General features: G+C 33.4%; 1 non-coding gene across 1 annotated transcript; it reads left to right on the top strand.

Moving 5' to 3' along the window:
* Positions 1–7,337: 7,337 nt before the first annotated feature.
* Positions 7,338–7,440, top strand: LOC126033093 (U6 spliceosomal RNA). The gene has a single exon (XR_007504248.1). It is a non-coding gene; the product is annotated as a U6 spliceosomal RNA (small nuclear RNA).
* The last annotated feature ends 2,595 nt before the right edge of the window (positions 7,441–10,035 follow it).

The raw sequence follows: 10,035 nt of genomic DNA, 5'->3' as shown, positions 1-10,035 counted from the left end.
ATTCATAGAAACCAAAATCTGAAAACAATCCAAGTGTTCAAGCCCAGATGACTAGGTAAAGAAACTATTTCATATTTACACAATAGGATAGTTTTCAGCTATTTTCAAAAGACAAAGTCATGCACTTTTCCATTATGTGCATGAAACTGAAGAATATCATGCTGAGAGAAGCTGATCAGATGGAGTGAGATGCAAACAGAATGGCCTCTCTCACATGAAGTATAAAAAAAGTTGAAGGGAATAACAAAGGTCTCAAAACATCAGAGCCTGTGACTTCCTGAACAGAACTGAACTTATGTAAAAATAATGAGATTATGTGGTTTACAATGCTGTTTATAATGGCTCATCATGCCCATAATTACAACATTATATGCATTACTAGTGCATCCATTCATTTTCTCACCCAAGGATTCCAAAGCCCCTCTCTTTTAAGTCTTTCCAATTCAGCCTGTGGAACAGTTATCCCAATATGTTGCCTGAATCTTCAAATGTGGGGATATAGGGTAGGTTCTTAGACATTCTGAGACAATGGTGGAGAGAAGTGTACACTCTTGTATGGTGTTGGAAGACTGTGTGCGAAGCACAGACACTAAGAGTTTTGTAAATCACTTTGGCTGAAATATAAAGGTAAAATATTTGTACTATCAGAAAAGAAAAACTTTTGAAGAGAAGTTAACCTTGGTGACAGGATTGGTGTTAGAACATAATATGTCTAAAACTCAATTACAGATCATTTTCTCAATCACAGTACTTTAGTTAAAATTGTAAAAATATGAAACACACACACAAAGCTCAGAGGCATAGAAGCCAGGGAGATGAAATTATCATAAATTAGATATCAAAATTAGAGTTATGAAGTCCTGGCTGATAGGATGCTATTAATACAGTAAGAGGAGTAACACAAAGCATACTTTAAACTCATTAATAATAATATTAATGAAATCAAGATAGGGGTGATTAGAAAACTAGAGTGCTCAACCTAGAAAAGTCATAAATTCTGCCCATTATAGAGAGAGAAGCAAATTTTCACATCTGGAATGCATTAACTAAAGGAGAGACCAGTTTTCCAGGATTAAAAATCCTAGAGATCTAGGTTGAGTATAGAGAAATTTCACCCAAGACTTCCTCAAAAGAACCTTTGTACATTTGTACTAGGAGAAGGAATATACCTAATAATTTAAGATCAGAGTTTCTGGGGCTGGAGCAGTGACGCAGCTGTAGGGCGTTTGCCTTGCATGAGGCTGGCCTAGGACAGTCTGCAATTCAATTCCCTGATGTCCCATATGCCTCCCCCCCTCCCAAGCCAGGATCGAGTTCTGAGAACATAGCCAGGAGTAACCTCTGAGTGTCACCAGGTGTGGCCCCAAAAACAAACAAACAAAAGATCAGAGTTTCTGAATTAACTTTGAAACCTGGAGATCCTGGTGTTGGGGTTTCAGAGTGAATTGGAGGCATTTAATAGGCATAAATAATCAGGTCTAAGCCACAGTGTGTAGAAAAAGTCTCTCATTTACTCCCCTATTCCTGAGTGTCTAATTTAAATAACATATTCAATAGTCATATTCTGTATTGACTCCTTTGCTTGAAATATAGTAAGTGGGGAGGCCAATGAAAGCCCTAAAATGAAATTTCTCTCTCATTTTTAAAAACACAGCAAACAGAAAGAGATAAAAGGAAATGAAAATGGCAGAATAAGTACCAACAAAAGAACTTAAATAAAAATGCCAGCAAATTCTATAACATCTTCATTTAATTCTAGTTTATACTTACAAAACTCAGGTAAACTCTGAAAGAGCAAAATAGGCTACTACCAACTTTTTTGAGTAGTATCCTGATGGTAGACCTTATTTATTTATTTATTTATTTATTTTTTGCTAGGAGTTTGTGCTCAGGGGTAACTCTTGGCTCTGCACTCTGAAATTGCTCCTGGCTCGGGGAAACCTATGGGATGACGGGAATCAAACCCAGGTCCATTCTGGATCAGCCACATGCGAGGCAAACGCTCTACCACTGTGCCATCGCTTGGTCCTATTACTAGATATTTTATAATTACTAGAATTAATAAAATAGCCTGGTATTTAGTCATGGAATCTGGGGAACAATTTTTATTTTTAGTTACTTTTATAAAAGAAGTGTGGTTCAATAAAGGTCTAGAGTCACATAAAAGTAAACAATATGTGTTTAGAGTCTTGCCCAAGAGCTATGTGGAACCTTTCTTGTATTCTGCCAAAATGCAGACTAAATAAAAAATCTTTCTGTCTTTAAATACCTCAGAATTATCATGCTGATAGATATGAATGAGTAAGAAGTGGGAAGAATATTAGAGACCTCAATAAGACACATGACTTCAGGAAACAGATGGCAACACAATGAATTCCAGGGACTGACAGAGAAGTCAGTAAAATGTTAAGATTTCAGTATCTGGGTGTCTGTATTATGGTCTGATAGACTTCCTAAACTGAGACAGATGATTCTGCTTCCTACCTGTGATTTAGATAATTACAATATCAATCTGATATTTCAGGTTCTGGAGGCAACCAATACTATACTTAACACTGCTCAAATCGATACCTGGATGACTCACAAAACAGATAGGTTTGAGTTGACTCAAAATAGAAAAAGACACTAGGAGGTTTGAGATCTGTGACAGCAGCCCGCATTTAGACGTTGTGGCCCGGTTAACACTAGGGCTACTATAAGGACACTATAAGATAGAGTTCATAGCATAGTTAAAGAAGAAAGATTTGATTCTGTGCACCTGAAAAATCACTCATAAAAATCAAAAGCACTAACTAAAATTTAGCAAAAATGAAGCTGGGAAAAGAAGAAACAATTATATACTCTAGTATGACTGAATAGCTTTAAATTTTTCTGTTAGTTTGCTTTCCTGTACATGTCATTAAAAAAATCCCTAAGGATTAAAGTTAACATTGATACCTTGCTGCAACCCACTATGTATTACAAACATCTTTATAGTACTCTTAATAATGGTTTCTCATGGGGATAATTTTAATACCACACCCATCACCAGTGTACCCATCTCCCTCCCTCAAGGGCCTGAACTTCATTTCCTCTCACACTTCTGTCTCAATTGTGTGGATCCCTCATTATGATGTCTTTTGATTTTTGTTTCAGCTTATATTTAAGCCCCAAATGCAAAGATAGTTTATTCTGTATTTATCTGGCTCATTCTGACTGACTTCGCTCAGTGTGATATTTTTGTTTTGTCCATTTTGCTACGAATTGCATGGTTTTGTTTCTTTTTAAAAGCTGCATAGTATCCCATAGTGAATATTTACCAAAGCTTCTTGATTTTTTTCATCTTCAGCAGGGCATTTGAAATTTTTTTCTCCATAATTTACAGGGTTGATACAATACAACTGGTCGATTATATTGCTCAGGAGGTTGTTCAATTTATTTTTCTACTAGTGCTCCATTTTCATGATTAGAGAATGAATTTTAGTCATCAGTTGTTATACACACACATATATGTTTGATGTGTTTTTCAAGGTTCGCTAGTGCTCTGAAATTCAGAGAAAAATCATCATTTTAATTTTTCAACTAACCAAATGACATTTGTTGATTCGTTGATTCTTGATAATTAGGATTTATCAGGTTAACTTTAAAAGCAATAAAAGCAGCCACATCAGTAATAATAAATCTAAGTTTACAGAGTATTTTTCATTACTAGGAACTTTTTTTTCTTTAATTTTTTGGGCCACAACAGGCAGTGTTCAGGTGCATTCCTGTCTCTGCACTCAGAAATCGCTCCTGGCAAGCTCAGGGAACCATATTGGGTGACAGGGATCAAACCTGGGTTAATCCCAGGTCAGCCACATGCAAGGCAAAGGACCTACCTGCTATGCTATTGCTCCAGCCTGTACTGGGAACTTTTATAATAATTTTAAATTTATATTTTGCTTTAATCCTCAAATATACTTATTTTATATTTAGGACGGTTAAAATGCAACAACTTTAAAATGATTTGAATTCAAATATCTAGGAAGTCTTAAGTGGGTTTTGAAAACATAATATTTTACTTCTTGAATATACAACCACATATTATATTGCAGAAATCAACACCAAATTTTATCAAACCTATGTCTAGATTTAGGTTTTATAATCTAAATAAAAGTCTGACTAACTCCTCACTTTCCTTCAAGTGGTTGTGTAAGGGATAATAACTATGAGAAAATAAAGACTTAAAGAGTATGTATGGTGACATCATAAGTCCTTCTTATTTTACTATAGATAGAATGACTGTTTATCTCTTTTTCAAAAGGTAAGATATGTGTTTGTATGCTAAAGGCCAGCAGAAGTTATTCAGTTTTGGCATAAATGATTGTGAAAACACAAGCAAATAATTTAACCTTATGTGACCAAGTTTGCTCATGTGTAAATTGCAATCAATATTATTATCTTTCAGTTCTGTTTAATGATTAAATGGACTCATGTTTATAAAACACTTGGTACAGTGTTCCTGCTGCTTAACACAAATAAGCAAACAAACAAAAACGAGTGATTTCTAGGGCTGGAGTAACTGACCTTGTTAGATGACATAAGGCTAACTTAGCAAAGTTGTCTCTTGGATTTCTAACCTCAATAACATGTAAATATCTCTGAGCCAATTGTAGTAAGAAACATGGATACTAATCTAACAATAAATTGAGAGTTTATTGTCTATCTTTGAAAATAATCCTAGGCAATCTCTCACAATAACTCTTTTTTTCTTTGAACTCTGGTTAATTCAACATCAGGTATTTGATTTTCCATTAATTTCTTGTTCATTATTAGTACCAGACTTCTCCTTTAAATACCAATCCGTTCCTTGTAGTGTTTGTACATTTTGGAAGGAGGAGTTAATACTGCTCTCAAATCCCTTGCAGTATGATTTGAGTAGAGCTTCAGGGTAGATTTACACTGACCCATAAATCAAATCCTGGTATAGACTTATAAACCTAGCCTTATTAATAAGAACCAATTAGAATTATTCTTGACTCCTTTCAAAATGACCAAGAAACACTCTCTTTCTATTGGGGTAGCTGAGAATTGTGGCTTCTGGTAGTTTTGTTTTATTTTTATACAATCATGAATGAAGATTCTACCATACAATACACTACAGAAGAAAACTTAGATCAAAGATGGATAAAGATTGAGTCTTGAGGGTTCCATAGATCTCCTCCAGATTTACCTGTCTAAAACTAAAATGATTCAAAATATTGCACTCTCCAGACCAATAAATTATCTTTTTCTTTTTTAAGTTAAATGTTTTGTCACTTGCCCCAAAATTATATAAGTTGCTGTTCTCTTGACTTTCAAATTTCATAACTACCAAATTTATACTAGACACTCAGTACTACCAGCAACAATTTTCCTAATCTTTTAGGCATCTCTGTTTGCTCTCCAGGCCTGCTTCGACTAAAGACTTGCTCTCAGAATCCAACCAATTGACCCATTTCTCCACTTCTGGAGTTGATTGTTGCTCTAAGAATATGAATATAGATTCTGAACTCTTTATAAAAAGAATGGTAAAATTGCTGTGCATAAATACACAAATTCTTCCAACTCATTCCAAATGAGCCCTCTCCATCAGTGCATAGAGTTGCCCATGGCATATGGTTTCAACTACACTATTACATTCATTCCCTACAGAGATTCTCTGGGTCAGCTCTGGGAGACAGTAATTACTCCTGTATGGAAGTAGCTGTTTATCACTCAGAGGTTTTTGTAATTGATGTTTCTTACACAAGTTTTTCTTTTTTTGTAGAGATGCTATAGAGTGCTAAGGCAACATTCATTAGGCACCATTTTTTTTAATTATAGTAAATACTTATGATGGATTTGGTCAATTATTACCAAGACCCTCAATTCACATCAGATTCATTGTCTTCATAATGATGTATAACCTCTTGGAGTCATGGGTATTTTGGGAAGTGAATCTTATTTAGCTATTTGAAGTTATGCCATTATTCCTGAAATTTCAAACTAGTTTTGTAATATGATTATCAAAAAAAAAATCCTTATTTCAGGCAGAGCAATTTCTTGAGCTTTGAAGAATCACTTTTCATTTATTTAGGCCAAGTATTATAGTGAGTGTCTCAAAATATTAACACAAGAAAATGTCATTTGTTCTCACATCTTTAGAAAACTGCATTTAACATTCCACAGACTTGAAGTTTATAATAACAATGCAGCTGAAATGACTAAAGCAGCTTCTTAGTTGGCCTAATATGAGTGTAGAAGAGGAAGTTTTAAGTATGTGCCCATCTGATAGAGGACCTTATTTGAAGAACATTATAGCTAAATTGGAGAGAGCAGAGGGCAACAGAAATGATAAATGGAATGAAAGGGATTACTGAACATATGAGAAGAGATTAAGAAAAATGGGGTTGTTTAGTCTTGAAAGAAGATGAGGCTGAGGTGAATTGATTGAGGAATTTGAGCTAGCTAAGGGCCACAATGCAATTAAGTTTGATCCATTTGAAAGTGTACCTTTAAGCAGAAGCATTTGAAAGGCGAATTAAAGGGCTCTTATTTTACAGAAAGTGTGATGATAAGCAAAGAAAGGATTTGAAAGTACTAAGTTAAAATAAAATTGTATTATCATACTTAAGAAAATATTTGTGCTGGTTAGTGGAAGATTCAAAAAAGCAAAAGAATAAAATGATGTTAACAAGCATGCAAGGCCTTGATCTATATTTTAGAAGCAAACCACTTCCATTTATTACTTTCTACTTAACTCATTTTACAAGCAGGTATTTGGTTGGACTTCTAACCTATTCACACACTAGTTGATTGTGTACTTACTATCCACATCTGTTAATGGTGGCAGAGACAGAATTTGCACTATTTATTCGATACTCACAATAAATAATATCTGAAAATACACTATTGAAAGCAAAATATATTTTTATACATGTATGTAACATTATAATGTTTTACCCAATTTGTGGCCAAACATAATTTTTAAGAAAGAATATGTGTTGTAAAAAAAGTTTTTAAATGATTCAAACAATTTATTTTATCTTATGAATCTTTTTTATATTTATTTATTTATTTATTTATTTATTTATTTATTTATTTATTTATTTATTTATTGGTTTTTGGGTCACACCCGGCATCTCTCAGGGGTTACTCCTGGCTCTATGCTCAGAAATCGCCCCTGGCAGGCACAGGGGACCATATGGGATGCCTGGATTTGAACCACCGTCCCTCCGCAATAGAGGCTAAGGCCTTACCTCCATGCTATCTCTCCCGCACCATCTTATGCATCTTGTTAAAAAAAAGTCTTAGGTAGCAAATAAATATACTCAAAATACATTAAAATATTTTAAGTAGTGCTCGCTTCGGCAGCATATATACTAAAATTGGAACGATACAGAGATAGCATGGCCCCTGTGCAAGGATGACATACAAATTCGTGAAGCGTTCCATATTTTTCAAAAAAAATATTTTAAGTAGCTTCTGTTAGGAATTGAATTTTGAAATATCAAATATAATGAAAATAGGATTAATTCATATATCATGTAGATTTACCATGAATATGCTATATATTTTCTATAAATTTAAACAGAAAAACAAAAATATACTAAGAGCTAAAAAAATGGTAATTTTATAAAATATATTAACAAAGATACAAGAGAATAATTCTTCTTAAAATTAGGACCAAATATGTATATATCTTGAGTTTTGTCTTTGAGAAAAATCTATGATTACATTAAACAAGTTTTTTAACATCATGGTTAATGATAAGAGCCATAAAACATTTCACAAGACATAAAATAGTGTTTAATGTTGAAAATAGCTTTTTGTTTGTTTGTTTTGGTTTTTGGTTTTTGGGCCACGCCCAGTGACGCTCAAGGGTTACTCCTGGCTATGCGCTCAGAAATTGGTCCTGGCTTGGGGGATCATATGGGATGCAAGGGGATAGTCTGTCCTAGTTTACTGGGGACAGACAGACGCCGTACCGCTTGCACTCGGCCCCCTAATGTTGAAAATAGTTGTTATGAAATCTAACTATATAATTTAGTAAATGAGTGTTCAGTTTTGGGTGAATTGGTTAATCAATAATGCATTCTATTGATTCAGTAATTCCATCATTTACATTATCTTCCTTTTATCAACATTCTCTTAAATATTTAAAACACACAGAAGTATGGTGTTTTTTTTATATGTCCTTCTGTATTTATGAAATAGTTTGCTATAGGTTCAATCTCTCATCAGAATTAACTATAAAAATTCAGATAAATATGCACAGTTTAAAAAATAATTTTATGATATGGAGAATAATCATAAAACCAGTATTTGAGAAACATGAATTTGAAATACATTTATAATAGATTAGAAATCTAAAGAAGAAGAAAAGGTAAATTTTTATCTACTTAAGAGGCAAAAATTGAAATTTAGAACAGGGGCTGGAGAGATAGCATGGAGGTAAGATGTTCACCTTGCATGCAGAAGAACGGTGATTCGAATCCCGGCATCTCATATGGTCCCCAGAGCTTGCCAGGAGCGATTTCTGAGCATAGAACCAGGAGTAACCCCTGAGCGCTGCCGGGTGTGACACCAAACACAAACCCCCCCTCACAAAAATAAAATTTAGAACAATGAAGATGAATAAACTGGGTAAACAGCTTAAGTTATTATGAAAGCCTGTAAAAAGATATCTGAAATATAATGACATATTACAGTTTAATTAGTTTTAGCTAGGTGTTGTGATATGATGTTTTAGCTACTATGTAGAAGAACATCAAATTCCCTGAAAGATGACTTCATCATAATATTTCACTTTGTTCATATATAATATTTATCAGATAATTAATGGTACAAAGCCACTAAATTATCACAAATATATGAAACATAGAAATGAGAAAGCAAGACCATAGCTACAAGATATATCTATATATATAACATATATTTAGCTAACAAATATTTATATGTAAAAATTATACAAGTGATAATAATATTGACATTGAATCTAAATATAAGAATAAATTAAATAGAAAACATAACACTAAAAAGAAAATAACTTATTATGAGATTGATTTAATAAAAGATTAAACAAAATAGGAGATAGCCTTTGAAATGGGAAGATAGAACAGTAGGAAATATCCTGTTGAGATATTGAAAAAAGCAAATAGCATGCTATTTTTTAAAGTATAACATACAGCTATAATACAATAAAATATCTATAAACTTGTAATTTGGGTGCCATATTACACCCAAACACAAAAAACTGAGAAAACCTAGCAAAAATAACTATTAATAGAAGCTAAAACTTTTAAAAAGCAGTATAAGATATAAAGCCACGGGGACGGAGAGATAGCATGAAGGTAAGGTGTTTGCCTTTCATGCAGAAGGACGGTGGTTTGAATCCTGGCATCCTATATGGTCCCCTGTGTCTGTCAGAGAATTTCTGAGCATAGAGCCAGAGCCAGGAATGACCCCTGAGCACTGGCGGGTGTGATCCAGAAACCAAAAATAAATAAATAAATAAACAAACAAATAAATAAATAAATAAAGCCATAACCTTTATGAGCTCTTTATGAGCTCAAATTATAATATAAGTTTATACATATATGTTACATATATATGTTACATATATGTGTTACATATTTATAACCATAAAGAGCTCAAATTATAATATAAGTTTACACATATATGTTACATATATATGTTATATATATATATAAGCAAAATCATACCCCAAAGAAAACAACTATATTAAACATTTATTGTTTTAATTTTTCTTTATTTTTAATTTAAACACTATTATTACAATTTGTTTATAATTGGGTTTCAGTCTTATATGTATTTGCCCTTTCACCTTTGAATATTTCCCACCATGCAAAAACCAAAGAAAGAAAATAAAAAAAGAAAGTAAAAGAAATGCACTGGGCCGGAGCAGTGAACAAACGTAAGGTGTCTGCCTTGTCTGCACTAGCCTAGGACGGACTCCAGTTCGATCCCCCAGCATCCCATTAGGTCCCCCAAGCCAGGAGTGATTTCTTGAGAGCATAGTCAGAAGTAACCTCT

Source organism: Suncus etruscus, chromosome 16 (assembly GCF_024139225.1).
Source record: "Suncus etruscus isolate mSunEtr1 chromosome 16, mSunEtr1.pri.cur, whole genome shotgun sequence".
Lineage (NCBI taxonomy): Eukaryota > Metazoa > Chordata > Mammalia > Eulipotyphla > Soricidae > Suncus > Suncus etruscus.
The sequence above is the reverse complement of the archived record's forward strand: the minus strand, read 5'-3'. Positions and strand labels throughout refer to the sequence as shown.